The 16,097-nt window shown below is 37.8% G+C and overlaps 1 long non-coding RNA gene across 1 annotated transcript; it reads right to left on the reverse strand.

Moving 5' to 3' along the window:
* Positions 1–8,950: 8,950 nt before the first annotated feature.
* On the reverse strand, positions 8,951–9,484 carry LOC110674668. Its single transcript, XR_002499082.1, has 2 exons — positions 9,334–9,484; positions 8,951–9,263 (listed from the first exon to the last, which is right to left on the reverse strand). It is a non-coding gene; the product is annotated as an uncharacterized LOC110674668 (long non-coding RNA).
* Positions 9,485–16,097: the final 6,613 nt, after the last annotated feature.

Genomic DNA, 16,097 nt, shown 5'->3' on the forward strand with positions numbered 1-16,097 from the left:
GTGCTGAAAAGTGTTACTTTTCAGCACTAATAACAGTATCGAAAAGTAGCACTTTTTTTTTTTTTTCTTCCAACCCAAGTCTGCACAGTGGGCCTGGCCATTTTAATATTTGTAGTATATCACTGATATGATGCAAATATTAATGCTGACAAGAACATACTGGAAGAAATTCCGGTAATTCCAGGATGCTTTTCAATATTGGCTGTGCAAGCACTTAGAATAGAATAGAATAGAATAGAATAAAAAATTTACAACATTTTTTTTACAGTGTATATTTTTTTCCAGATGGTCCCAACAATAACCTAAAACTTTGCGGAAGGCACCAAACTGATCGGACAAACCGTTTCCAAGTTATAATTTTTTGAAAAATTATTAAGGTTTTTTTTCTTAGGCCCTTCTCAAAAGTAAGGCTAGAGTCAAAATGGCGAGCCGATGATGCAAAAAGGCATTTTTGGGCATACAGAAAGCATGTGCAAAATTTCATCCAAATTAAAAAAATATAAAAATGAAATTTGGGAAAAAAGTCGTCATTTTCTGTGGAACCGCTCTACAGAGATGTCTGAGTACTAATCCAGAAAATCATCGAAATTACTTCTGATAGTTCTATTTTGATTCTGAAAATATTTCTATATGGATTAATCCAGAAATGTCAAGGTATTTCGAAAAAAAAATTCAGAAAGATTCTCACAAAAATTTCCTTCTAGAAATCCTCCAAGAATTCCACAGAAAATTATTTCAGTAATTTATTTAGGTAATTACTTAGAGTTTACTTCTCGATTTTCGTTCTCAAAAAATTGCTCCTGGAGATTATTTTTAGTATTTCAATGAATATTTTACTGACTATTTCAGAGATTTCTCAAAAATTTTCAGGAATTCTTCTAGAATTCTTAAAGGAATTCCTTCAGGAATCTTTCCCGCAATTCGTACAGATTTTTCTCTGGGATCTCCTTAACGAATTATACCGAGCATTTCTTCAGGAATACCTAGTCAATTTCCCCAGAAAACTCTTACGGAATTCCTTCAGCATTTTTTTTTTTCCTAAAATCCTTCAAGTGTTTCCACGAGAATTTACCCTGGACGATTTTTCAAAAGTTCCTCGTAAAATTTCATTCAGAAATTACTCATGCATCCGCGATAAAAATTTGCTAAGAATTCTCACAGAATTCTTCTGAAAATTCCTTCAGAAGTTGTTACAAAAAAATTTCCGCAAATTACTCCTTAAATTCTTACAGGAATTGCTCCATAAAATCATCCGGGCCACTTCCTTAAATAATTCCTCCAGGAAGTACCTTTTGTAAGTTCCTCCAGGAAATTGCTTCAAGTAGTTCATCAAGGCTGTTCCTCCATTAAGTTTCTTCAGAAAGTTCCTCCATGATGTTCTTTCAGGTAGTTCCTCCAAAAAATTCCTTTTGGAATTTCCTCCAGTAGGTTCCTTCGGAAATGCTAAAGTTAATTCCAAAAAAACTTCCCGAACGATCCTTCTTCACTGAAGGATTTCATTCTAATCAATTGCTGTACAACTTCTATAATTCACGAAATTTCATGAAATTCCGCATATAATTAACCCCTCTACTAGCAGCTTCATTTTTTAAAGCAAAAATATTCAAATTGCGATAACTTTTTTGATTCTCGATATTTTTTCAACAATTTTTCACAAGTTCTCAAAAATCTATCTAGCTTTAGAATATGTTTCGATATTGATCATTGATCATCTATATCGTAGCTGTAACCACGTTAATTTCTCAGGTTACAGAATTTTTATCGTATTCGGATATTCACTCTTCGGAACAATTCATCAATGAGAGTATGTTGTGAAAAAATAAGCAATTTAGTGCAGCTGTCTTTGAGTAATGAGCATTTTGGTTTCCGATATCACGCTGGCCAAATAAAGATCTTGAAAACTTCAAAAAACATATCGCAATTATCGAATATTTCCAAGGATACTCAACCGATTTGTATGATTTTTTCAGAATAGCTTTTTATTATCTGTCCATGTAGGGGTTTTCGTTCTACTTCGTTGTAAGCGCTGTTATTTGCCGTATCAAGCTTAAAATATTCCACTACGGTGGATGTTTAACTTACCTGCAACAAAGATTCATTTTCCAAGTGTAATTTTGTGGTAATTAATTTCTTATCGTAATAGGCTGTTTTCCAGCACGCCAATCTGTCATGGAACGATCATGCAGTGCGGGAATAGTCATTACGCAACTGAAACCAGTGCTGTAATGATTCAGTACGCAACGCTTTCTTATTACGCAACTGTTTTGAGTTGCGTAATGAATTATAGTACAACAATTTTTCAGAAATTGTATAATAATGGTGAATGCATTCCGATATAATTTCTGATGCAAGTGGTCTTCTACGAAATTGCATAAAATGTTGTACGTAACTCGTACAACACACAAGAAGACCACTATAGGGTATCAGAAATTATATCGGAATGCATTCTCCATTATATTACAATTTCTGAAAATTTGTTGTGTTATGATTCATTATACAACTCAAAACAGTTGCGTAATGAGAAAACGTAGCAAAATGAATCATTACAGCACTGATTTCAGTTGCGTAATGACTATTCTCGCACTGCATACTTCAGTGCAGGAAAGTAGGCTGTTTCATGACAGATTGGCGTGATGAAAAACAGCCTATTACGATGAGAAATTGCAAAAAAAAAAATATATTAAAAATATCCTGAAATCTTTTCGGAGATTAACAGAAGATACAAGGAAATGCTGCCTGGATTTCTTCGAATCATGGAATCATCTTAGAATTTACTATAAATCTCTTTAGGCATTTCTCTAAGAAGTCCTAGTTTTGTTTTCATTTGGATCCAGTGAGAATTCGTCAGAACTCCCGTAAAAATCCTACTTAAAATCAATCACTTATTTGGGAAAAATCTTGCAAAAATCCTATGAAAAAACTCTTTGAAAAAATGGTAAACCATGATTTCTATTGACTATTGAAATGAAAGTTTCTAAAAACTCTATATTTTTAATGCAAGGTCTCTAATGTATCTATTTTAACGAAACAGGTTCTTGCTTAAAGATTATACTGGGTTCCAGCGGCCCTTAAAAAAATCGTTTCTGATTCCCCGAGGAGAAACTTCAGGTGTTATCATAGTTATTTTATTTAGAATACTTTCAGGGTCTCCTATAGGGATCTCTCCAGAAATTCTTCTAGTAATTTCTCTACCAATTCTCCCAGAAATTCTTCCAACTATTTTTAGAAGAATATCCCTAGATTTGCTCCGGGAAGTTCTTGAGAACTCTTAAGCTACTACTCTCAGTAATTTCCTCAGGTATTATATTGTTGTTTTTGTTTTTCCTAAAACTATCCTAGAATTTCCTCCAGATATTTTTTCACCAATCCTTGAACCGAATTCGGCAGTTATTACTCTAGATCATTCAAAGATTTGTACAGCATTTATTCCGAAAAATCCACAAAGGTTTATTCTAGAGTGCACACTCCCAAAAAATCATGTGATTTTACGTTTTTTGGATGCACATAAAAGAAGCGAACCAAATGACGTAAAATTATGTAAAATTTTTAATACGTTAATGTCTAATTCGGGAAATGTCGATTACAGTGCCATCGTTTTCGTGTCCTGTAGCATGTGAAATTACGTTTTTCGTTCAATACAGCTTCAAGAACACGCTTCTGTGTCCTTTCATCAATTACATCATGCGTCATTCAGTGATAACGTGAATTACGGCCAAGGTAATTTTAATTATTTTTAAAAGTGTGTTTGAAAAAATAGCTTAAGGTTTCAATAGCTGTCCAATGTTTTTCGAAAAATTTCTTTAGAAAATCCTGCGTAATACTAGCCCGGGAATCGATAGATTTTTTATTATCCTAGCAAATTGTCTAGGAATTCTTCTAGAACTTCCTCAAGAGTCCTTGAGTTATTACAGAGATCCTTGTTCATTAAGAGGGACTTTGAAATTTACACAAGTTTTATCAGAGCATACCCTAGGATTTGCTTTAGAAACACGTCCCAGATTATTATTTCAGAAAAATTTTCTCGGCAATTCCCTGGATACATACCTTGAAGAATTCCTGAATAGAAAAAAGTTTCAAGTCTTACTTGAGAAAATCTCAAAATGCTACTGGAGAAATTTAAGTAGAAATATTAGATGAAATCTTTGGAGCAATATCTGAAGGTATCGTTAGAGAAATCCCTAATTGAAAATTTATATAAATCCTGAAATACAATTTCAAAGGAATTCCCTAGAAATTTCTGGAGAATTATTATTGAATTTAAGAAGACATTTTGACCGGTAATCTTGGAGGATGTCCCAGAAAAATCGATGGATGAATCACTGGATAAAATCTTCTAAGAGTTAGGGCTTTATTGATTTATTTTAAAGATTTTTCGGAGGATTTCGGATGATTTCTGAAATAATATTTCGAGAAATTTATTTAAGTGGCTCTTCTCGGAAAAAAAACCTGATCGAATTGAGATATCCTAAAAAAAATTCTCCGGCATATTTCCTAGGATTATTTGTGGAGGTATTTCTTGGGAAATAATTGCTAAATGAACTCTTTTAGAACTTTTTGTTGTAATATGTTCGGGCAAATACCTGAATAAATTGCTGAGGAACTTCCTAGGGAAAATCATGACAACCACATATAATAATACTTGTCATAATGTTACTAGGAATTCTCTTTAAAAAGTTGTAGATCTTAGAGAAACGTCTACTCTGATGCTATAATATACTGGCTCCTATTAGATTTCGTTTTGTTTTCTTGACTTCTGTTTGGTCAATATTCGGCCTCTTTTCGGTTCCTTTTAGGTCTATTTTTGGTTTCTTTTATTCTGGCAAGAGGTCTCTTATTTTCTATTTTTAAGGCACTCTTCAGTTGCTACCAGCCCTGTAAAGACGAAAAGCTTTCTTAGTCTTGTGGTAACTATTGGCATGGAAAAATCAAGTGATTATATAAAATAATTGAACGCTTGGAAACAGTAGAATTTCGTCAACTCAAAACCGACCAAAATTTCACATACGCCTTTTTACGTTTGAGCCTCATATACATAGTAACTTTCAGTTTCTAGTCCACGATAAAAAAAATCCCAGCTTTACTGTGCGCAAAATATTTGCCAACGGTTTGCTTTAGACATAGTTTCGAACATGTACGCGCCAAAGTTTTCTATTAATATTGATTATTGTTGTCTGCACTGCAGTTGCAAATTGTACTTTTTGAGAACATCTTCAAAGGTGACAGCAATCGTTCAAACACTCTCATTTGATAGTTTTTTTGAGTTCCACTCAGACGGCATTCAAATGACAAAAATCCTCATTGTGATGCATTAAAATATTGCACGACGATAGGAAACAAAATCCTGCTAAATTAAAACGGATGATGACCCTAACTGCATTATTACCATAGTCTCATTCTGGGTTGAATGGAGTAAACAATAAACGGAAATAATTATTGTTGAATTCTTGACTTCTTTATTTTGGAGTTGTGTTTGATCCTCTGATACCATCGCTTGCACCTACGAGATATATCATGGATCGCATAACCAGCCCTATGAATAATCAATGATGAGTGAATCCCCTAGGTTTCTAGAAACAATGGCTACAGCATTTATGGTTTTTCAAATTTTGAGCTATCGATTTATGAGCATTGGGAACGGCTAGTTTATATCAAGCCAATTATTAACATCTCTGTGCAACGTGTAAAACTTGTGGCTCATAATATTGAGGTTTTCCATGAGTGCTTTTAATAGGTAAACTTCATCAGATGAATTCTCACGATTTTCAAACGAAAATTATATTTCTAGATAAACATTTGAAAAGGGCTCTGTTGAAACATTAATCAAATTGTACATTCGATGAACATCACTTGCATGCAACTTTTCATCTGAACGTCATTTATAGCGTATAATATAACAGTTGTGATGCCTAGGTTAGATTTTCGCCCAATTAAATTAGCAACAATTTCAGGAAGATGCACGAAAGCAAATAACGTAGATTTAAAGTTTCTCATATTCGTCGTCAGCTGTTAGTTCGATTTGTACAGTTCAATAAGGTAGATCGGAGTAAAAATGAAGAAAGTGAAAGTTTAATTCTATGTAGTAAATCAGAAAAAGTTAGAGAATAAAGTGCAGTGTGAGAGTAAAAGTACGTACCTGTGTTTCGATGCTCCACTAGTAATTGTGCTGGTGCTGATATATCCTGTCTGCTGTCCGCTGCTGCTCCCGATCGTTGTTGTTGCTGCTGCTATACGCTGGTACCTGGAAGAGAACCCCAACCTACCTGTGCTGCCCCGTACTGCGACCGATTTGTTTTTGGGTAATCGTAGCAACGTAGGAATTTTGGTAAGCGCCAACATAAAATCTGGTGCTGTGACCAGGATTTCTACTGGATTTTCGTTCCTGTCCTCGCATCGCCGTTCAACATAGGATAGCGGTGCCTGATACGTTCCGGTTGGATGATTCATTCAAGGTATTCACTTGCCTTGGAATCGGTGAGCACCATTCCAAGAAGATTAAACCGTTTTTGCCGGGTCTACCGTGGTCTCTCTGTTTGCCAGATCCCTCAACCTGCAATCCACTTCGACGCCAGCGTTCATGATGGCGCTTCAGCAGCTCAAAGCCACGCTGATCTCGAAGAGGACCACCATGATCGATGCACTGGGTCGGGCAGAGGCATTCCTGGAATCCTACGATGAACACCGGTACCAGACGCAGGTGCCCATCCGTCTGGAGTACCTGAACAGCATGTGGGCGACTCTAGAGGAAATTCAAGGGCAACTTGAGGACACGGAAGAAACGGAGGAAGGTAGGAAAACACTATTCCGAATAAAAGCCGATTTGATCTCTTAAGTTTCTGTTCTTAATCAAAACGCTCGCATCCCTGAATCTGTTCCGCATGTTTCCGCTCTCTCTGGTCTGAAGCTCCCAACGATTTCTCTTCCCGAATTTGATGGGGACTATATGCAGCGGCTAGGGTTCCACGACACATTCTTGGCATTGATTCACTCTAATCCTGACGTTCCAGCGATTCAAAAATTCCATTATTTAAAAGCCGCTTTGAAGGGTGAGGCGGCACAGTTGATCGAATCAATCGCAATCAGTTCTGCAAATTACAATTTGACCTGGCAAACTCTCGTCGATAGATACGCCAATGATTATCTCTTGAAAAAACGTCATCTTCAAGCTCTTTTTGATATTCAGTCAACGAAAAGGGAGACAGCTGCCTCGTTGCACGCATTGGTGGATGAGTTTCCGCGCCACACTAAGGTTTTGGGCCAATTGGGAGAACCAACCGACAATTGGAGTAGTATTTTGGAGCATTTACTTTGTGCCAAGCTTCCTGATGAGACACTAAAAGCTTGGGAGGATCACGCGTCGACCAGCAACGATCCCAACTACGACTGCTTGATCGATTTTCTCCAGCGTCGAATGCGTGTTCTGGAATCTAATCTAGTAAACCATCATCAGTCGCCAAAAAGCCTTCCCACTTTCGCCTTTCATCCCATGCTTCCACATCGTACGCCAACAGCAAGTGTCCGGCATGCAACCAGGAACATCCTTCAATGAAATGTGCCAAATTCAACCGTTTTTCCCATTCGGAACGACAGCAACTCGTCTCATCAAAGCGTCTATGCCACAACTACTTAAAAGGTGACCACATCGTTCGTAATTGCCCGTCAAACTTCAGCTGCAAGCACTGCAACAGGCGGCACCACAGTCTGCTGCATTCCGGTGATTCTTCGAGACCTTCTTAGATTCGTCTTCCACTCGACTCAAGCGGTTCAGTCTACCAATCACTCTGTAGAACCGATTGCTCAATCGACTGTCGTGAGGATGTCTTCCTACTGACGGTATTGGTGAAGGTAGTCGATGCGTACGGTCAGGACCACCTTGCTCGTGCCCTACTTGACAGCGCGTCTCAAACGAACCTTATAACAGATCGCCTTGCACGCAGATTACACCTCGGAGAGATCCTGTGAGTATAACCATCCAAGGGGCCGGCAATTTGTCTAAGAGAGTTCGTGAGTCCATCTATGCCCGTATAAAATCGAGAAACGACAATTTCGAATGCGGCGTAGAATTTCTGTTGATGGACACAGTCACTGCAGATCTTCCAGCTAAGGACTCTCCAGTGAAGGATTGGCAGATTGCGAAAAATTTGCATTTGGCAGACCCCTCGTTCAATAAGAGTCAGCAAATCGACATGGTTCTGGGCGCAAAGCATTTTCACTCGTTTTCCCCAAGCACGCTTTCAACTGACCAATAATCTCCCAGTTCTGATGGATAGCGTATTCGGTTGGGTGGTTACAGGATCTGCTAGTACAGTTGATGTCACCAAACAACGGTCTGATGAGAACAGCATTGTGGCAGTTTCGATGATGACACTCGAGGAAAGTGTGGAGCGATTCTGGAAAACTGAGGCATTAACTATCGGTGATAATTACTCCATCGAGGAGCGTCACTGTGAGACTTTCTATCAATCTACGACGATTAGGGATGAAATGCCCGAATAAACCAGAACCGTACTGGTACAATTTACCAAACTATCCATAACCACTAAAGACAATATCTAACCCGTTTCCTGTAACATCCAAAATAACAATAAACCGACACTACCGCAAACGACTTTTACAGTTCGGTAAATAGTAAATGGGCAAATAACAATGTGGGGAATAGGCGCTTAAGTTATGTAACCATTCAAAAACGACGATTTTCTCGAACAAAATTTGTCGTGGATGGTTTGCCAAAGGGTGGGTAAACCATCCATTTTTTGCCAAATCTAATGTTGGGCAAACAGTTGAGAAATTGTTAAACCATATATATTTATTGAAATCAAATAATGTATGTGTAATTGTTGGCTTATGGTGCTTTATGGTATTTTAAACGTATGCTGAACTGTTCTTTTACATTTATACCATTTAAAAAAGAACGGGGATATTTCTTAGAAGAGGCAATGAAACAAGTAAATAGGTGTGGAAAAACTTAGTTTTAATTAAAACCTATGGAATCAAGATTGATCACGAATAACTTGTTATCACTTTATAATCAAATTTTTTGTTTGAAATGAGTTCAGCCCACACGCACTACTTGTTTTATTATTCGCTATTGAAAATGATCAACTAGAATTGTAGAACTAAAACTATTATTATTCATAATTTAATCACTAGCATTTAAATGTAGGAGCTCGGGACATCAAATCGGGAGCTGCGCGGCATCATCATCATTCCGTCCCGGTTCTTCCGCTTATCACCGTTCCGACCGAAGCAAAAACGGCAGCTGTTTTCTGGAGATAAACAAACAGATGCACATTACATGATGATTCATGGGATCAAACTTGGGATCAGATTACTTACCAGCACTTCCGGATCCGGTTCTAATAACATGGTATGTTTTTCATTTCAATGAAAAAACGACTATAAACTAGCAGGAGCAGAAATAACAAACTCGCGACGTTTTTTATTTTTCTATTTTTCAGACAGCGTGAAAACAAACACGCATGGAAAATTCAACATAGTGTATGATAAAAATTTTACGCAGTAGTTATTTTTATGTTTTTTTTAAGGATTTTACATCTTTTGAAAAAAAAACAAAATAGCAGCGCTTGTTTTAGTATTGCTATCAAGGGTGAGGAGAAATCTATTTTTTTTTTCTTCAAAATATGGAACTTCTATAAAGTATACTGTGAATTTTATCACGGTGTAAATTTTCTAGCGTGTATCGCTTCAACTGTTTGCCAAACTGTTGCTTAAAAGTAGTGTATAGTTTAATATTCGTGTTTGTGTTGCACAAAAAGAAACAAAAACCATTCCCCAGAAGGTAGATTTATGTTGTTACTGTTTCTCACGACTTTTAACTTCATATCATTCAACAATATAAGAACAAAATACTAAATTGTAAATTGCAATGGCTTTGATAAAACGTTATTTATTGTTTAGAGTTTGAGGTGTCAAAATGTTCGACATAAATGCAACAGTTTGTGATATTTTAACCATATCAATTACATGCAGCTTATTGTTTGGAAACTAAGGCAAATTGTATTTTTCTATGCGGGTGAGTCGTTACATTGTTCACCTACCACGGAAACCTGATTTCGATGCAATGCTTGGAGAGTCAGAGGGCAGTGCTCTTCGACGTTACGATCAGCTAGAACGACGATTGGATCGAGATCTTAAATTGAAAGAAGACTACCATAACTTCATGAAGGAGTACCTCTCCCTCGGCCACATGCGGCTGGTCGAGACGGACGACGGACAGAGCTCCCATAACTATTATCTGCCTCACCATCCTGTGATCAGTGCTTGAAAAGTTCGCATCACGAAGCAGCTCACGAGTGTATACCAACGCATAACAAACGCATCACAGACTCGGGATCTGGCTAGGTGTGAGTAAGCCCGCACCCGTCCGTTCGGGAGAACATGTCAAAAGAAGTAGCAACAAGCACACCGAGCAAGGTGTGATTTATTATGGTTTTGACAGACAAATTTATTGTATAACCATCATATCGACAGTGAACTACTCGCTTGTAGTCAAAAGCCCTTGAAAACCATAAATCTCGGAGGGTAACCAGCTTTTTTCGCAAAAGCACAATATGACTCTGAGCAGCTCCGAACACGTTCGCGAATCACTTTTAGCTTCAGTTACTCGGGAGTCGACAGATGCGAGTAAGCCAGCGCTCTGACGCTCGGGAGCGTTTGGTTTTGTTTTTGTTCCAGTTCAGATGAAGCGTTCGCCACTTTCCATCACTGCCTGTGATAAAGGAAGAAAGCACGACTACTTAGGTCAGAGTCGTATTCGACGGCTCCGCTCGTACTTCTACCGGCTTCTCATTGAATGAAGCATTATGTGAGGGCCCGGTGGTACAAAAAGATCTTCTTTCAATCGTTCTACGTTTCCTTACCTATCCAGTAGCCCTTGTCGGGGATATCGCCAAAATGTATAGACAAGTCCTTTTGCATCCCGATGATTGCTCTCTCCAGCGTATCCTGTTCCGTTTTGATAGAAATACTCCTATTCAGACGTATGAACTACGCACCGTCACCTATATGATATTGCTCCGTCATCTTTACTGGCCACTCGTACGCTCCATCAGCTTGCAGTAGACGAAGGTGACAAGTCTCCGCTTGCTGGCCCAACGATATGTAAGAGCTTCTATGCAGGATTGCCACATATACAGATTTATCTGTATTTTACAGATTTTCTCGAATATTTTGTGACCAAGATTCTGTATATACAGATTACAGAATATATGGAAAAATACAGATTTACAGATTCTGTATTCAGAATTCTGCTAAAATTATACAGATTCATACAGATTTTTGAGCAAAAATGAAAATACATACTTTTGGAAACCTTAATCTGAGATGTGACAATTTTGCAATGTAGTTATAAATCTCGCATAACTTCTGATCTTGCCCTAAAAGCCATTGGTAACCATGTGTGTAGCTCGTTGTTTCTGAGCATTTGAATGGATTTTCATGCTATTTTACAATGCTATGGGGAAGAAAGGATCATTATCTACCTGCCCGTCATGTTGGTTTGGATGCTTATTCCTTCTTTTGCTCAGAAACAACGAGCTACACAGGTGGCTACCAATGGCTTTTGGGGCGTTATCTCAGAGTATGCGAGAAATGATTGGTATTTCCTTGAAATTCCTGTATAATTCTCATTGCTATTCCAATTTTTAGTGATACAGATTTAAAATACAGATATTTTGCTCCAGGATACAGAAACACGGATAATTCTTCGAAAAAATACAGATTTAAATGTGTCAACCCTGCTTCTATGTGGATGACTACATTGGAGGAGCTAATTCGTTCGAAGAAGCTACCCTGCTTCGGGGGAGCTTTCTGAGCTACTCACTAAAGGAGGTTTCGAATTGAGGAAATGGACCTCAAATCTACTTGAAGTTCTTCAAGGGCTCAAAAACGACCAAATTGGAACGCAATCAAGTTTGAAATTCAGCCCTAACGAAACTATAAAGACTCTGGGAATTTGCTGGAAGCCAGAAACGGACCAGCTCCGCTTTGATTCGCAAATTCAATCACGAAATGATCCACCTACGAAAAGATCCATATTATCCGATATTGCCAGATTGTTTGATCCCCTTGGATTAATTGCACCAATCGTCATGAAAGCAAAAATCATCATGCAAGTGATGTTCATCGAATGTACAATTTGATTATTGTTTCAACATTTTTTAGCCCGCCCACGCAAACTAACACCACTACCAGGAAGATTAGTAGTAGCTCTTCCTGATAGTGGTATTAGTGAGCATGATTGAGTTGAACTGGGCTCAACAGCGTCGTGCAAAGCCAATGATTACCAATGTCGATGTGCCCTTTTCTAATGTTTGTCCAAATTTGCTCTTAATAAGATGCAGATTCTTCTGACAATGTTATTAATATTGTTGTTTACAAATTTCATCGCAGAGTGAAAGAGAAAGAGAGAGACTGAATACTTTGCATTGCTTGAATTGCTACGAAATAAGATAAGTCTGTTATTCATCACACATAAAACATATTGTGAAAGTCAGCGCCAGAGCTCCATATTGGGCGGACACAGCTCAATCGACGTAATTCTTCCGTGTCATCTGTCATCTTAGAGTGGGCGTTTATAATTGTCGAACTGACGCGTGTCGGCAATATGATTGATGAAGCCTCTCTTTACCAAAACACAAACCGATTGGATCCCTCAGAGCCACCAAATTGATACCTTTCACTTTTGGCATGCGTCCATCGGACGGTATCCGAAAATTCAAATGACAACAACTTCATTCCGATCGCCGGAGAAACCATAATCACCGAAGTCAGACGAAACATAGTTACTTCAATGCTCGAAGCCATTAGATAACAAGGATCCGTACTCTTCGTAAAACTGGTCTTAGTTTCAGCGTGGGTATCCCCTTCGGTGCCCAGTTGCTACTTTTTCTCCCATCGATTTTGTGGCATCCATCATCGCCACCATTGCCAACTTGCCGTTGCCGGAATTTGAATGTAAAAAACCAGCTACAGGCCGAGGATTGTGGGTATTTATGATGCAATAAGCACTGACCGATCGTGATCGTGCGTTAACGCGTGCTCGATGCGAGTTTCATACCAATAAACGTATTGAACCAAGTCGGCGATGAACGCATGGGAGAGATGCTCGGTGCTTCATTCAAGAAAAACTATGCGAAAAATATCTCTGAACTTATTTTTAGACAAAAATTTGAGTTGAGCTCAAACGTAAAGCTAGTTAATGTTCAGTTACATTTCGATACCGCATGTTTTCAATTATATACAATATCTCAACTTGTAAAACCTTACCAAAATCAATTGTTCATGTGCAGGCTCAAATGCTTTGAGAAACGATGGAGCCGATTTCAATTTGAAATTATTTACTATCAAAATTTTTCAATATGCCACAAAAAGGGTTTAAAGATCAATATAGTATATAATAAAATTGTCGTCGAGGATGAGAATGGCTCAAAAACACATAAGCTCATTTTTTTCAACTTTCTTTAGTATCATTTCAAACATTACATCCATTTCTGCTGTTTAGGTGTTCTGTCTAAAACAACATAATTTGATAAAATTTAATTAAGTTTCATTACCATTTTGTTAACAACATATTACATTTAATTTTGCCGTAGCAGTTCAAAACTTTTACAGGTGATTTGATTTCACCTGCGTATTCAAGAAAATTAAACGCTTTCATTTAATTGAACTAAAATATATAACGCGTTTAACATGGAAATAGAAGATTGTAAAGATTTTTGTCTAAAATTATTCATAATTTTATTTGAAATTAATTCCAATGTTTGAACAATGGATATTCTATGTAACTTATTAATACTCTTTAAGAAAGAAAGCTTCAGAATAAGTTACAAAATTTCATTTTGAATCCTCTGCAGAGATTTTTCCCTGGGATTACAACAGCTAGCCTATTATAGTACATTCGTATAGGTACAGAACTATAGAGCTTCGTAGAACAACAAACTGACATTGAAAGTTTAGATGTCTATTTTTGCTTCATAAAACGCCAAATAGAACACCGCGATTCAAACCAGCAATCAAATCACTTCAAGACGTATCCTCCTCTGTCCTCTGGGAATCCAGGGACGCCACTCTTTCATGGTCGGGCAAGAAAAGCGCCAGTTGAGAGCATCGGAAAGTCGACAGTTCCTGACTCTGCTGGTTGCGTCCATAGATGGACACTCCAATCATGTGAATGTGCAATTTATCTCCTCTCGAACCCGTTCGCAGACAAATCCGGCCTTGTGGAAGCGCAATTGCAATAAAAAAAGGAAAAGAGAGAAAGTATGTATCAACAACAAACACCATCGCTGGTTGTGTGGCGGCAGACAACTCTAACGGCGGTTCCCGTGGCCACTACTGAACCAACGGATGCTTCATCGGTATAGTAAACATCTATTTACGTACGTGCCATGGTGGATTATTCGGTTGAATAGATTCACGAGTAGTTGTCGGTGAGTTATGTCGACGAATCTTTTCGAACATAAATCAATGCGGAAACAATCCGGTGGCTGATGCATCCAACCATCCATCCATCGCAAAACGACAGGCAGCAAAATGACTTTGACAGCAAACATGACACGCGGCGATGAATGCTGTTTGTTGGTTGTCGTCGTGTGCATCCATCCGGTTGTTGGCAAGGATCAAACGGATCAGTTCAAAAGTTTTATTTTAACTTAGGTCAAGGGTTCAACCTACGTGGATATTTGCCCATACAAATTTCATACAACGTATAAGTCACGGGAGCCTTTCTTAGCCGAGTGGTTAGAGTGCGCGGCTACAAAGCAAAACCATGCTGAAGGTGTCCGGTTGGTCCAGGATCTTTTTGTAATTGAAATTTCCTTGGCTTCCCTTAGCATAGAGTACCTGTCTCACGATATACGAATGCAAAAATATCAACTTTGGCAAACAAAGCTTTCAGTTAAAAACTGTGGAAGTACTCATAAGAACACTAAGCTGAGAGGCAAGCTCTGTCCCAGAGAGAACGTAATGCCAAAAAGAAGAAGATAAGTCGCATGAGGGATCATTCATAAATTATATCCCGCAGAATTTTGCTATTGTGAAACTGCTTCTTATCTATGTTACACTTTTTGTATGAAGACTTTGGAAATTTTGTATTTACTTGAATCTTTCTCCCCCTTAGAGTGTTGCGTAATTTATGGACGATTCCTCAGATTGAATGGATACACTTAAACAGTACAAATTGTTTCACAAAATTTTGACAGCACATAACGATTTAAACAATTTTCTAACCCGAGTATCAGTAACTCATGATTATCAAAACTATTAGAAACAGCTAAACAATTACATTTCATCTTTATATCATATGACACTGCGGAACACCATATTGTCTCAAGCATGAAAATACCGCTATTTACTTTATTAAGGATTGCTGAATCCATTGCCGTTTTCAAAAATATCACAGCACGTCTAGTTTTTGAGATATTGCCTGTTGAAAATGCAAAATTTCACTATATCAGCCAACTTGTATGCAAGTTTACCAGGTTGTATGGCAATTTATTTGCTTAATTTGTCACAGAAATCAAACTTCATGCATTAAACATCACTTATCATAAGAGTTCGTAATATTTTCGGTGCTTAAAAGTTATTGTTTGATGGTTTAGAAAAGTATTCTATTTTTCCATATAAGAGTGACGAAAAATTTGGAATGGAGACAGCAAGCATGTTGAAAAAATCGATTTAATCAAAATTTAATCGTTCAATTTCCACCTAATTATATCTAAAATGAAAGTTCAAGCCCTACTATACATGATGGGGGGATAAGATTACAAAAAAGTTTGATAAATCATAGTTTTAATTGTATGCAAACATCAATAAAACTACACCCAAAAGTTGAAACCGTCATTATAGGCGTTTTCTGCGTCTATTGATGGCGGAAAAGTGTTCTTCTGAGCGACATGACGTTTTTGAGCGTCTATTGATAGGCAGATAATCCGGTCATTGAGTCGAGCAGTTTTTACGGTACAAATGGGGAAGTACAACTTGATATGCTTTTTGCACCACGCATACCAACAAGCAGGTTTAGTGCTGTGGTATAGTATTTGGTTCTCACGCTCATGACCATGGATCGATCCTGGTTGTTG

This window comes from Aedes aegypti, chromosome 1 (genome assembly GCF_002204515.2).
Source record: "Aedes aegypti strain LVP_AGWG chromosome 1, AaegL5.0 Primary Assembly, whole genome shotgun sequence".
Classification (NCBI taxonomy): domain Eukaryota; kingdom Metazoa; phylum Arthropoda; class Insecta; order Diptera; family Culicidae; genus Aedes; species Aedes aegypti.